The sequence below is a fragment of the Lathyrus oleraceus genome, chromosome 6, assembly GCF_024323335.1.
Source record: "Lathyrus oleraceus cultivar Zhongwan6 chromosome 6, CAAS_Psat_ZW6_1.0, whole genome shotgun sequence".
Lineage (NCBI taxonomy): Eukaryota > Viridiplantae > Streptophyta > Magnoliopsida > Fabales > Fabaceae > Lathyrus > Lathyrus oleraceus.
Window position 1 is genome coordinate 90584529 of NC_066584.1, and position 14458 is coordinate 90598986.

The following is a 14458-nucleotide window of genomic DNA, read 5'->3' on the forward strand; positions in this document are numbered from 1 at the left end:
TTTTCTGGAAATCCTACCGAGGATCCAAACCTTCATTTATCCGTATTCGTCCAATACGCTGATACTGTTAAAGCTAATGGTGTCACTTCAGAGGCAATTCGACTTCGTCTCTTTCCTTTCTCGTTAAGAGATAAAGCTAGAAGATGGCTTCAGTCTCTTCCTTCCAACTCAGTCACCACATGGAATGAGTTGACGAAAGTCTTTCTTGCCCGATATTTTCCTCCAAGCAAAATAGCTATGTTAAGAGCCCAGATAAATGGATTTAAGTAGAAAGATAACGAGTCTCTTTTCGAAGCATGGGAAAGATACAAAGACATGATGAGACTTTGTCCACACCGTGGTTTAGAGGACTGGTTAGTAATTCATACCTTCTATAATGGTCTCTTGTACAACACAAGGTTAACAATAGACGCCGCCGCAGGTGGTGCGCTTATGGATAAACCTTACGCTGACGCTTATCAACTTATCCAGAGCATGGCCCAAAACCATTATCAGTGGGGAAGCGACCGAACAATGGTAGAAAAACCTCAAACAAAAGGGGGCATGTATGAGGTAAGTATCCTTGATCATGTTAATGCAAAAGTGGATGCTCTTGCCCAGAAAATCGAAAGTTTGAATGTATCACCTCCAGCCACCTTGGTTGCCGTAACTCAAAATTGCGAAGTTTGTGGAATTCAAGGTCACACTCCTACAGATTGTCAACTCCTAACAGGAATCCAAGCAGAGCAAGTGAACTATACTCAAGGAAATCCCTACTCGCATACCTATAACTCAAACTGGAAGAACCATCCTAATTTTTCATATAAGAGTAATAATGCTTTATACGCACCAGGTCAAGCTCCCAGTCAAGCCCCAGCTATACGTCCTGGATATCAAAAGCCGACCCCATCTACACCTAACAATAACGTTCCTAGGAAATCCAACTTGGAAATCATGATGGAGAACTTCATAGCTTCTCAACAGCAAACGAATAAAGAGTTCTTAAACCAGAATGTACACACTAACAACCAAATTAAACAACTAGTAAGTAAAGTAGATGCCCTGGCTACCCATAACAAAATGCTGGAAACACAAATCTCGCAAGTAGCTCAACAACAAGCGCCTACTGCTGCCCCAACTGGTACATTTCCTAGACAGCCCCAACCTAACCCGAAAAGCCACGCTCATGCAATTATATTAAGAAGTGGAACAGAGGTAGAAGGACCGTCTGACCCAAGGATTGAAAACCAAAACTCTAAAAAGCCAACTGAGGAAGAAAGTAAACCTAAGGAAAAGGAAGAGTGTAATAAGAAAACCGTAGAAAAGAAAGAACCTTATGTACCTCCGCCACCTTACAAACCACCTATCCCTTATCCTCAAAGGCAAATTAAAACCAAAGACGCGGGCCAATTTAAAAAATTTGTTGACCTACTGAAACAATTAAACGTCACCATTCCTTTTACAGAAGCTATTACACAGATGCCCTCATATGCTAAGTTCTTAAAAGAAATTCTTTCTAATAAAAGGAAACTTGAAGATAGCGAAATCGTTACACTCACTGCTGAGTGTAGCGCAATAATCCAGAATATGCCTCCTAAACTTAAAGACCCTGGTAGTTTCTCTATACCCTGTCACATAGGAAAATTTGTCATAGACAAAGCTCTATGCGATTTAGGAGCCGGTATCAGTGTTATGCCCTTGTCCATATGCAAGAGACTGGAAATGGGAGAATTAAGACCAACTAAAATGTCTGTGCAATTAGCAGATCATTCTGTTAGATATCCCGTAGGAATTCTTGAAAACGTTCCCGTGCGCATAGGTCAATTCTACATTCCCACCGATTTTATAATTATGGACATAAGAGAAGATGAAGTTACCCCCATTATATTGGGAAGACCATTCTTAGCAACCGCCGGTGCTATCATAGACGTAAAACGAGGACGACTCACTTTCGAAGTAGGAGAAGAGAAAATTGAGTTCATTCTTTCCAAATTTTTGAAAGCACCTGCAATAGATGACACATGTTACTTCATGGATATCATCGACGAATGCATAAAAGAAACAAAATTAGAAAATGACGATTTGTTTGACTGTCTTGTAGAAGACAGACTTAACCAATGTTTAGCAATAAATCGGATCCTACGCAATGCCTCAAGAAACCAACCCTCGACCTGAAAACACTTCCCAAAAATCTGAGATATGAATTCCTAGACTTAGAACTTGAACGACCAGTGATAGTAAATGCAGACCTAGGAAAACTCGAAACCAAAAAACTCCTACATATCTTAAGAAAATATCCAACCGCACTAGGATACAACATCAATGATCTTAAAGGGATAAGTCCTTCTATTTGTATGCACCGCATCATGCCAGAAGAAGACTGTAAAACTTCTAGGGAACATCAGAGGAGACTAAACCCGATCCTGAGTGAGGTAGTAAAGAAGGAAGTAACGAAATTATTAGAGGCAGGTATCCTATATCCTATATCTGATAGCAAATGGGTTAGTCCTGTACACGTAGTACCAAAGAAAGGGGGTATAACCGTGATCGAAAATGAAAAAGGAGAAACTATAACCAAACGAATCGAATCGGGATGGAGAATGTGCATTGACTATAGGAAGCTAAACAAAGTAACCCGAAAAGATCATTTTCCTTTACCATTCATAGACCAGATGTTAGAACGATTAGCTAAGCATTCTCATTTCTGCTATCTGGACGGTTACTCAGGCTTCTTTCAAATACCAATTCATCCTGATGACCAAGAAAAGACAACGTTCACATGTCCTTTTGGTACCTTCGCTTACCGACAAATGCCGTTTGGCTTGTGCAATGCTCCTGCAACCTTCCAAAGGTGCATGATGGCAATATTCGCCGATTTTCTCGAAAACATCATGGAAGTCTTTATGGATGACTTTTCCGTATGCGGGCAAAGTTTCGAAGAATGTCTTGAAAACCTAGAAAGAGTTCTAGAACGATGTGTAAAAGTAAACTTAGTACTTAATTGGGAAAAATGTCACTTTATGGTACAAGAAGGAATTGTTTTAGGACACATCATATCAAATAGAGGAATTGAACTAGACAAAGCCAAAATAGAAGTAATCGAAAACCTTCAACCTCCGAAAACTGTGAGAGAAGTACGAAGCTTCTTAGGACATGGCGGTTTTTACCGACGATTCATTAAAGATTTCTCTAAAATAACTAATCCTTTAACCGGATTATTAATGAAAGACGCTGAATTCACCTTCGACAATAAATGTTTAGAAGCATTTCAAACACTTAAACAAGCATTGATCTTCGCGCCCGTAATGCAGACTCCGGATTGGAATGAACCATTCGAAATAATGTGTGACGCAATTGACTACACCGTAGGCACTGTTTTAGGACAACGAAAGGATAAAAAACTTCACGTCATATATTATGCAAGTAGAACCCTAGATGAAGCGCAAATGAATTACGCCACGACCGAGAAATAACTTTTAGCAGTAGTATTTGCACTAGATAAATTTCGTTCTTACTTGGTCGGAGCTAAAATAATCGTTTACACTGATCACGCTGCCATTAAGTACCTCTTACCAAAAAAGGACGCTAAACCTAGACTTCTAAGGTGGATCTTGTTCCTACAAGAATTTGATTTGGAAATCAAAGATAAAAAAGGAACTGAAAACGTAGTAGCAGATCACCTTTCTAGACTTGAAAACCTGGAACCGGAAAGAACATCGATCAATGATGATTTCTCGTACGATAAACTTATAGCTAATTTGGAAGAAAATAGAGCTGATGAACAGATAGAGACCACCTTGGCTATATGCGTTACACCATGGTACGCTGATTTTGTCAATTATTTAGCCGCCGGAGTAGTTCCACTTGATTTATCCTACCAACAAAAGAAACGATTCTTCCATGACATAAAAAATTATTATTGGGACGACCCTTTACTTTTCAAAAGAGGCCCCGATGGTATTTTCCGTCGTTGTATACCTGAAGAAGAGATAGAAAGTATAATCCAACATTGTCATTCCGCTCCTTACGGTGGACACGCAAGTACATCCAAGACCTGCTCAAAAATCTTACAAGCCGGTCTTTAGTGGCCAAACATATGGAAGGGTGTGCATGCCGCTGTCAAGAAATGCGATAGGTGTCAACGCACAGGAAACTTATCTAGACGTGATGAGATTCCACAAAAGGGCATTTTGGAAGTGGAAATTTTCGACGTGTGGGGAATAGATTTCATGGGACCTTTTCCACCCTCTTTCGGTAACAAGTACATACTCGTAGCGGTTGACTACGTATCAAAATGGATTGAAGCTATAGCTTCTCCAACAAACGATACACGAGTAGTAATTAGACTCTTTAAGAATATAATCTTTCCAAGATTCGGTGTCCCAAGAATAGTAGTCAGTGATGGTGGATCGCATTTCATATCTAGGATATTAGAAAAATTATTGTTTAAGTATGGTGTAAAACATCGAGTAGGAACACCTTACCATCCTCAAACTAGTGGACAAGTGGAAGTGTCTAACAGAGAAATTAAACAGATATTGGGAAAAACAGTCGCCACCTCGAGGAAAGACTGGTCATCAAAATTACCCGAAGCTTTATGGGCATATCGAACCGCTTACAAAACTCCCATAGGAACAACCCCATTTAGGCTTATTTATGGTAAATCTTGCCACCTCCCAGTGGAGTTAGAACATAAGGCCTATTGGGCTATTAAAAATTTAAATTTAAACTACAAGGCCGCCGGTGAAAAGCGAATTCTTGATATAAACGAATTAGAGGAACTTAGACAAGACGCATACGAAAGTGCCAGAATCTACAAGGAAAGAACGAAAAAATGGCATGATAAACGCATATCAAGGAAAACTTTCAAACAAGGCGATGTAGTCCTATTGTTTAACTCTAGACTTAAGTTATTCCCAGGAAAACTACGCTCTAGATGGTCAGGCCCTTTCCAAGTCACTAATGTCTTTCCTAGTGGGGCTGTAGAAATTAAAGGAAAATCTATTGAAGCATTTATCGTAAAAGGGCAGCGTCTGAAACATTATCACTCTGATGAAAACAATGAAGACTCGCAAGTCCTGCACTTAGACGTATTGTCCCCTAAATTTATAGATTAACATTTAATAGTTTTATGTCGAGCTTGCGACATTAAACAAAGCGCTTCGTGGGAGACAACCCACAAATTTTTACTATTTTTTCTTTGATTATTCTTTTGATTTTATTCAGTATTCATTCTTCATTTATTCTATTTTATAAAACTTTTCTTCTTTTCTTCTTTCGGCATCTGGCCAAATCCTGACTAAATTCTTGTTTTTCTTTTCTTTAGTTAACACTGACCTGATGGGACATATGGATCGTATGGGTATCAAATTCCGAGGGAGAGCTCAGAGACAAAAATTTGAAGAACTAGCGGAGAGAGAGATGCACCCAAGTTTTTATGCTGATGATTGGGCAATGACTGTCCTTGGACTAAGAGAGAGTGTCCTATATTTGCTGAGTCAAATAGGGTGGGAAACCACTCCTATTCGAAGATAATTTGTTACTTACCGGAGGCTAACTCTAGAATTCCTTAGCTCCCTGATCTATTTACCAAACCATGGAAAAGGAATAAACCGAGGTTTCATTCAGTTCAGGATGTTCAATATGGAGTATCAGTTTAACATTCAAGAATTCACTAACCTTTTAGGGTTCCCTACTTCTTTTGATACATTCACTATGAGCCAAGAAGACCTTTTTGAATGTAGAGAGCTTGAGCATTTTTGGGGAAGTTTGATGGGAAATGACGACCCTGAGGAACATGAGTTTCTTTCTGGAAACATACATAACCCAGATTTTCGTTATTTCCACAAGATCCTAGCACACACTCTCTTTGGGAAAAGATCCAACACTACCACAGTATCACGTGATGAACTCTTCATAATATTTTGTGCTTCCCAGAACCGTCCAGTGAATGGTGCCACTTATATGTTGGCGAGTTTTGACTGCCTTATTCAAGATGACCGTGCACCGATCCTAATAGGAGGATTGATAACTATGATTGCTAATGCTATTGGATTGCGCCAACCCATGCTTAATTTGAACCCTTTTTGTGGCATTGAGCCTATGAATATACCTTTCCTCTTCAACACTATGTTTATAGGAAACCTTGGACATGAAGAGTTTGAACTAATAATTAATAACCAAGCTTTTTACCTATTCATCATGCCTAGTCCGATGACTAGTGTCCATAACCGAAATAATTGGCTCTACAACCTGAATGGAATACCTTCTCCTGTTAGATCTGTTGAATCCATCCAAGATTATGAGATTTGTGACGACCAGATTCCCTATGTTGAGTCTGATCCGCAGACACCAATTGGTTACCATGATGCTGCCTCTCCACCTCATCCTATCCCGTCCGCAGAATCGGCAATACCTGATCTTAGACATCATATGCCCGGAACTGATTATAACACCGCCATTCAAGCCTTGATGTCAGAACAAGATGCCATTAGAGAAGAGTTAAGTAATATGGGACATGAATTCATGGAATACATGAGTAGGATGACAAATCAATTTCACGAGTTGCTACACCGTGTCAATTCCTTTGCTCCCCCTGCCAGAGATCCTACAAGTGGCTAGAAGAATTGTAGTTATTTAGTTTTAGTTTTAGGAAATTTATAGTTTCGTTTGACATTATTTTTAATCTTAGTATTTGTTTTTCGCATGTTTTCTTTTATCTTCAAATGTTACATTATGGTTAAATTTTATTTTATTTTGATTTATGCAATATCTACAATTACCAGTAATGATATTCACTGTATGCTACTTACATAGCCTATTAGAGAAAAATATATATATACACTATGGTGTGTAGTAGAATAGCATACATGGCAATCCAAAAATATAACAATAGCAAATATAATAAACAAAACAAAATATAATAATAATAAAAACAATTTATGAAGCACCCACGTAAGCAGTCACGAGCGCCAGTGACCGTTGCAAGCTCACCGGTGTGACGAGCGTCACACAAGCCATCACGGTCGCCACGCAACCCATGACGCCCGTAGCACACCTTGTCAAGAGCGTAACAACTTCTGAACCGGTGAACGTTGGTGACCGTTGGGGACATGACCGTTGCTCCCCATCTTTTCATTTCTCCATTCAACTCACCTTTACTCCATTTCACTCACATTCATCCACATTTATTTTTCTCTCGCCCACTCCTCTTCCCAATTCCAAAACTTTTCCTATAAATACCTACAATACCTTTCTTCCTACACCACATCATTCCAGCAAACCATTCTATACAAATACATTTTCATCCCCTTTCCTTCTTTCAACCTACCTATCAATATGGCGGAGAAACAACAATTCAGAAATATTATTTTCCGATCTGAAGATGACAACTATCAACAGGAGCAGTTCGTTCGGTTCCAACAACGAGGTGTCGTATCTACCAGGTATCCTGATTTAAATTGCTTACAAGAATTAGGATTACTTCAAGGTGTGCAATGAATGCTTCGACTTTCTGATTTAACCTTTCTTTGCACACAAAATCACCCTACTTACCCATCACTCACCTTAGAGTTTTTAAGTTCTTATTCTTACACCACTCCACCCGGTGAGGACGAATACTTAACCGGTACCGCAAATTTCCGCATGTTCAACACCGAGTACTCACTATCCCAGGACCAGTTGAGTGCCATGCTACACTTTCCTGTAGGACACCAAGTCCGCCCAAGAATCCCTCCGAACTCACAGTGGCACATAAACGCCTTCGACCTCTTTGGAAAAATATCCGGTGTGGAAACCAATAACTGGGATGCACTACTTGCTTCGCACATACACAACCCCACTATCCGGTATTTTATCCGTATTCTGCAAAACACCATTTTTGGAAGACCCAACAACCGTAAAGTCAACGCGAAGGAATTATTCTTCCTCCACCGCATCTTTTCAATCGACACAAAGGTAAACGCCGCCTCTTTCTTATTTCGCCATATCCGTACCCTATGTGCTCGAGGCCGTCAACCTTTTGTGATTGGAGGATTAATAACCACCATCGCACTCGGCTTAAATCTAGGGGACCGACTTCAGAATTTACAATCTCTGCCACCCCTATTTATGGATATAAGTTATTGTCGCTCCAGCCGCTTAATCAAAAATAGGGTAGGCGGAAGGTATTATCTTATGGTGAATAACCAAGATGTCCCAAGTGTTGTTTTGCCCAACATTGCCCTCACAGATGTCACCAACCCCAACCGATTCATCTACGATCTGAATGCTCCCGAACCTACCGAGCCTACACAAGCAAACCCGCCCCCGGACGAGTTTGAGGAAATGGAACAAGGTGATCAAGGTCCTGAACAACAGTCAGCCCCGCTTAATCCTTCCGATAATGTGGCTGGTCCATCCTCCCGACGTCGTCGAAGAAGAAGGCCCGCAACAAACGATGACATCATGGATGCTATTGATGCCATGCAGGCACAGAATAACAAAGTGATGCAACTGATGCGCCAGATGCAACAACAACAAGAAGCAAGGAATGCAATAACCGACCAGCGGTTCACTGACTTGCTCAACAGGTTTGATGACTTGGAAGTACGTCAACGATCACCAGGTCCGAGAACAAGAGGACGCAGGCAGAATTGAGCATATTTATTTATTTTTCTTTTCTTTTCGTTTTTCTTTAAAACATTGGGGACATTGTTTCATTTAAGTATAGGGGGGAAAACTTTCTTTCAGTTAGGATTATTTCTCTTTCAACATGCCTCTTTCAAGTATGTTATTTCCCTTTCATTGTTATTTCCCTTTCATTCAAATTTATTGTTTTAAGTCGAGTCCCTAGTGTGAAAATTTTTATTATCAATTCCCCTCAATTTTCTCGAGCCATAACAAAAATTTAACACACTCGTTAAGTATAAAGGTTGCTTATTTTATCAAACTTGAGTAAAATTAAGACAAAATTATTACCGCCCCAACACTCTAAAAACCTCAACATGTTAGATCAGGCTAAGTACCTATTATACCAATTCCTTGAACTTTTAGTTTTATAGTAACCCCGAGTAGTTTATACGAGAAGTCGGCACCATCTTAATAGCAAGCTACGTGGAGAGCCGATGAATATAAGTGAATGATTCCCAAAACAACATATAAAAAATCAGGAAATGCACTAATTAAGTTAGGTGATCCTTACCCAATCATTTAATCCAAAGGTTGCGGACCCTACAAAAACATTGTATGAACGATCCATTGTGAGTTGGTTCAGCGGTTTCTGGTGCTGAACTTGGTAGGGCGGACTACGATCCGATCCCCCGCAATTTGTAAAGGACTAAATAACGAAGTTATCCAACATATGTACCAGAACTTCTAGCTAAAAGGGGATCGGAATCACTAACCGGTTACTCCACTATGTGCGCGAAAAGATAAAGGGCTTAATGTGATTTCGCTAGAATGAAAACGGGTGAAATAAGAGTAAAAGAACTAGGTTAGCTATAATAGCACGACTCGAACTGGTTTGCATAAGGTGGGGTTATCTGATGTTGTAATGGTAGTTGTTGATGTTAAGCTCAGGTTATTGCTAAACGAGATTTACTTTCAACCTATTACGAATTGATGTGTGTTTAAAAATTTCATCTGGCTAATATTTTAAAACGACTTCTATATTGTATCTTGCTTGAGGACAAGCAAAAGTTTAAGTATGGGGGAGTTTGATAACATGAAATACTATCACATTTTTGGACTCGATTTAATTAAATTATATTATTATTTGATTCGATTTATTTTATATTATTCGATATTACTTGGTATTTTCCTTCTATTTATTTCAGGTAACATTATTTGAAGCATGCGTGAAAAAGAAAGAAAAGGGGGTGCAAAAAGAGGATTCTCTAGGAAAAGCATTCCACTAAAGCCCAGCCCACAACTACAAGGAAAAGCGCAGTGACGCTGTGACGACCGCCACACATGGTGTGACGAGCGTCACGCCTCTACTTAGTGTTACGAGCGTAACACATGGTGTGACGGACGTCACACCCCCCACTCCTATTTTTTTTGGCTTTGACGCGTAACAGAAGCACGTTCTCTCCTATTTTTCCTCTGACTCGTTGACACGCTAGAAAACCTACTGAAGAGACTTTGGAAGAAACAGTTACTTTATGGATGAATATAAATAGACCTTAAGGGAGCCAATTGAGGGTTCCTCTCCTTTTTCGCCTGGCAAGTTTTTACAGCAATACATTTTCCAGCATTTCATTTTCTCAACATTTTTATTTCCTTAGCATTTTATTTTCTTTTCTTTGTTAGCTTAATTTTTTAGGCATTCAATTAATTTTCTCACAATAGTTTCTACACCGGAAACTATTGTGTAACTTTTACTGGATCTAACCTTACGTTAGATCATAGTATTTTACTTCTTTGTTTTTATTTTACTATCTGATCGAAGATTGTGAAGAACATATCCAACCGGTTTGTGGTGGAGTGTTCAAGCATCGAAGCTAGGGAACAACCAAGATTTCTATTAATTTTACAGGTTCATTAATTTATTGTTTTAACTTATATATGCTCTGTGCTGCTGTTTATCTATACTGTTTGTCTGATATGGCTGTATTTAAGCATAATAATTGTTTAGGCCTGTTTAGCATGTCCGGCTAAATAAATTTAGATATCGGTATGTAAAGTAAGCGGAATAAAGGAATCAAAACTGAGTTGGTTTAAATTTATTTCAAAATATAGTCACTCTTTTTCTGGTCTCAATTTACAGAGTTAACACCAAAGTTTTTGTACGAGAGTAAAAGACATAGAGAAGTTAAAATCAATAGAATGACGGTTTGAGCTTTTAACTGAACAGTGTAAATTGGACATTAACTTTAAATCAGGGCGAGAGCAATTTTTAAAGTTAATTAAATTCTAATCATTTTCAAAAATTATTTTAAAAAGTTAAATGTGAGGACGAGAGTGAAGCATTTAAGTTTAATCATATAATCTAAGTCAACAGAGCGAGAGTTTGAGACGAGGGTGTTTAAACGGTTAGTATTTTCTTAAAAAGAGTTTCTGTAGATTCCATTGCTTTCAAAAAGTGATTTTAGATTTAACTAAATAGCGAGAGCGTACGTTAATATAAAGTCATAGTCTGATTCAACAGAGCGAGAGTTTTAGAAAAGACTTTTAATCAATAGTGTCTACTGAAAAGACTTATTTTAAAACTAAGAAACCAACGAAGACTTGATTCCCTAATTACGACGAACTACATACCGATATCCGTGTTATTTGATATTTAATCTAGATCCAATTTTAGTTTTACTTTTCCCCTAATCATCAAAGTATCATCCGCCTTAACTTTACGAAGTAACCTTAGAAAAACGGTATATCGATTCATTAAGTCCCTGTGGGATCGATATCTTTTAAAACAACGCGATTAGACTGTGGACTTGCAGTTAATACCCCAATAGACTCATAAACTCGCGATCACCCACTTCAAGCTGATTTTGTGGTTCCAATGGCCATCTTTGTTAAAACCTTTTGAAAAACGTTAGTCATAGCTTTGAGTTATCATAATGGTTGATGTAAACCTCACCTTATCCTTAGTGATTGGAATATAAGTCTTCCATACTTATTATAGGGTTAACCCCTCACTAGTATGTTGAAGCCATCCTCTCATGGTGGATTGTTGGTTTAGGTTGAGTTTTCTCCCTTTGATAACAAAAGACCTTAAGGATTTTGATCAAATCAATTCACCAGTCTTTGTGATTTTTACCCTGAACTACGAGGTTTTGATCCTACCTTTGTGATGGTACGTAGGCAATGGGTTCATCCATTCAAACAACAAAATTTGTAAATATAATCTATTCTTTTCTCATCCCCCCAATCTTTTGCGCATATTTTCACAAATACCAACCTATAACACACATTTGCAAAAAGAGGTTCCCTTAGAGTACTAAGGATGTTTTGGGTGCTTAAAACCTTCCCATTTCATAACCAACCCCCTTACATAGATCTCTGACATTTTTATTAGTTTTTGATTTGATAAAACTTCTTACTTGAGTTTTGTTTGCTTTTTAACCTTTCCTTTGGATAAATAAAAGTAAGGTGGCGACTCGAATTGTATGTTTACTTTTGATTTAATCAATAAATCTAAAGGTAACGATTACCCCGCTACACCAACCAATTGAAGATTATCAGTCAGTGCAGTATGATTTCCCTGATGAAGAGATTTTGTACTTAAAAATGAAGGATTGTGATGAACCATTGCTTGAAGAAGGGCCAGAACCTGGTTCCCGTTGGGGCATGGTATTTGATGGAGCTATTAATCAATATGGAAATGGCATTGGGGAAGTGATTATTACTCCTCAAGGCACGCATCTACCATTTACAGCTAGATTGACTTTCAAATGTACAAATAACATGGAAGAGTATGAAGCTTGCATTATGGGGCTTGAAGAGGCCATGAATCTCAGAATCAAGTATTTGGATGTCTCGGTGATTCGACTTTGGTTGTGAATCAAATTAAAGGAGAATGTGAGACAAATCAACCCGGTTTTCTACCATATAGAGATTATGCGAGGAGGATTTCAACTTTCTTTACAAAGGTTGAGTTTCATCATATTCCTCGAGATGAAAACCGATTGGAAGATGCTCTTGCAACATTGGCGTCGATGATTGTAGTGAAGTATTCAAATGAAGTTCCCAATTTATCTGTGATGCGTCTTGATAGGCCAACTCATGTGTTTGCTGTTGAAGAAATCAAAGACGAGAAGCCGTGGTATTACGACATCAAATGTTTCCTCCAAAGTCAGATTTACCCGCTTGGGGCATCTTTGAAAGATAAGAAGACTTTGAGAAGATTAGCCGGTAATTTTTACTTGAATGGTGATATATTATACAAGAGAAACTTCGACATGGTTTTGCTCAGATGCGTGGATAGACACGAAGCAGACTTGTTGATGATCGAAGTGCATGAAGGTTCCTTTGGTACTAATTCCAATGGACATGCAATGGCGAAGAAGATGTTGCGAGCAGGTTACTATTGGCTGATAATGGAATCTGACTGTTGCAAATTTGTGAAGAAGTGCCACAAGTGTCAAATTTATGCTGATAAGATTCATGTTCCTCCGACACTATTGAATGTTATCTCTTCCCCATGGCCCTTCTCCATGTGGGGAATTGATATGATTGGGATGATTGAGCCCAAAGCCTCAAATGGACATCGTTTCATTTTAGTGGCAATTGACTACTTCACAAAATGGTTTGAAGTGGCATCATATGCAAATGTGACCAAGCAAGTTGTTGTAAGGTTTATCAAGAATCAAATTATATGTCGTTATGGTGTGCCAAGTAAGATCATTACTGACAATGGATCAAACTTGAATAATAATATTGTGGAAGCTCTTTGCAAGGACTTCAAGATCGCACATCATAATTCTTCTCCCTACAGACCCAAGATGAATGGAGTTGTTGAAGTTACGAACAAGAACATCAAGAAGATTATCCAGAAGATGGTTGTCACATATAAGGATTGGCATGAGATGCTCCCATTTGCTTTGCATGGGTATCGTACATCCATCCGCACTTCAACAGGGGCAACCCCTTTCTCTCTTGTGTATGGAATGGAAGTAGTGCTCCCCGTAGAGGTTTAGATTCCTTCATTACATGTGCTCATGGAAGCCAAGTTGACTGAGGCTGAATGGTGTCAGACCAGGTTTGATCAGCTGAATTTGATAGAAGAGAAAAGATTTGATCGCCATGTATCATGGTCAGTTATATCAGCAAAGGATGAAGAAAGCTTTTGATAAGAAGGTCAGACCTCGAGTGTTTAGAGAAGGTGATCTTGTGCTCAAGAAGATTTTGACGTTCAAGCCAGATTCCAGAGGAAAATGGACTCCTAATTATGAAGGCCCATATGTTGTTAAGAGAGCCTTTTCAAGCGGCGCATTGATTCTTACAACAATGGATGGTGAAGAGTTCACTCGTCCTGTGAATGCAGATGCAGTTAGGAAATACTTCGCCTAAAAATTAAAAGAACAACTCGCTAAGTTGAAAACCCGAAAGGGCGGCTTAGGCAAAAATGAGGGTCTCGGTGGATTGTAAATCCGAAAAGGCGATCCAGGAAAAAATTAGAGACATAAAACAGAAATAATTTCCCGATAAGTTGAGTACCCCACCTTGGGGAAACTTATGCAAAAATTAGGAATTACGGAAAGTAACTGCATTTTGCTGATCTTTAGATTTTGAAGACTTGTTTGAGAAAAAGGGTTGACATCAATTCATCCCCAGCAGCGGTCAAGAGCACAGTGGATATCAAGAGTTGGTAGAAGGATTAAGGATCATTTGTATTCAATGTAACCCTTTTTCCTCGTAAATTACCATTTTCAACTTTGTAAAAATTCATGGAGTCTTGTCATTTACAGACTACCATTCCATTAAATAAAGTTGAGCTTTTATCCAAATTGTTTCTACTCTTATTTACTTCAGCCAATAGTTTTAAATTTTATTATGA

General features: G+C 38.7%; 1 non-coding gene across 1 annotated transcript; it reads right to left on the reverse strand.

Annotated features, from left to right (window-relative positions):
* Positions 1-237: 237 nt before the first annotated feature.
* Positions 238-344, reverse strand: LOC127099328 (small nucleolar RNA R71). The gene has a single exon (XR_007793844.1). It is a non-coding gene; the product is annotated as a small nucleolar RNA R71 (small nucleolar RNA).
* Between the last annotated feature and the right edge of the window lie 14114 nt (positions 345-14458).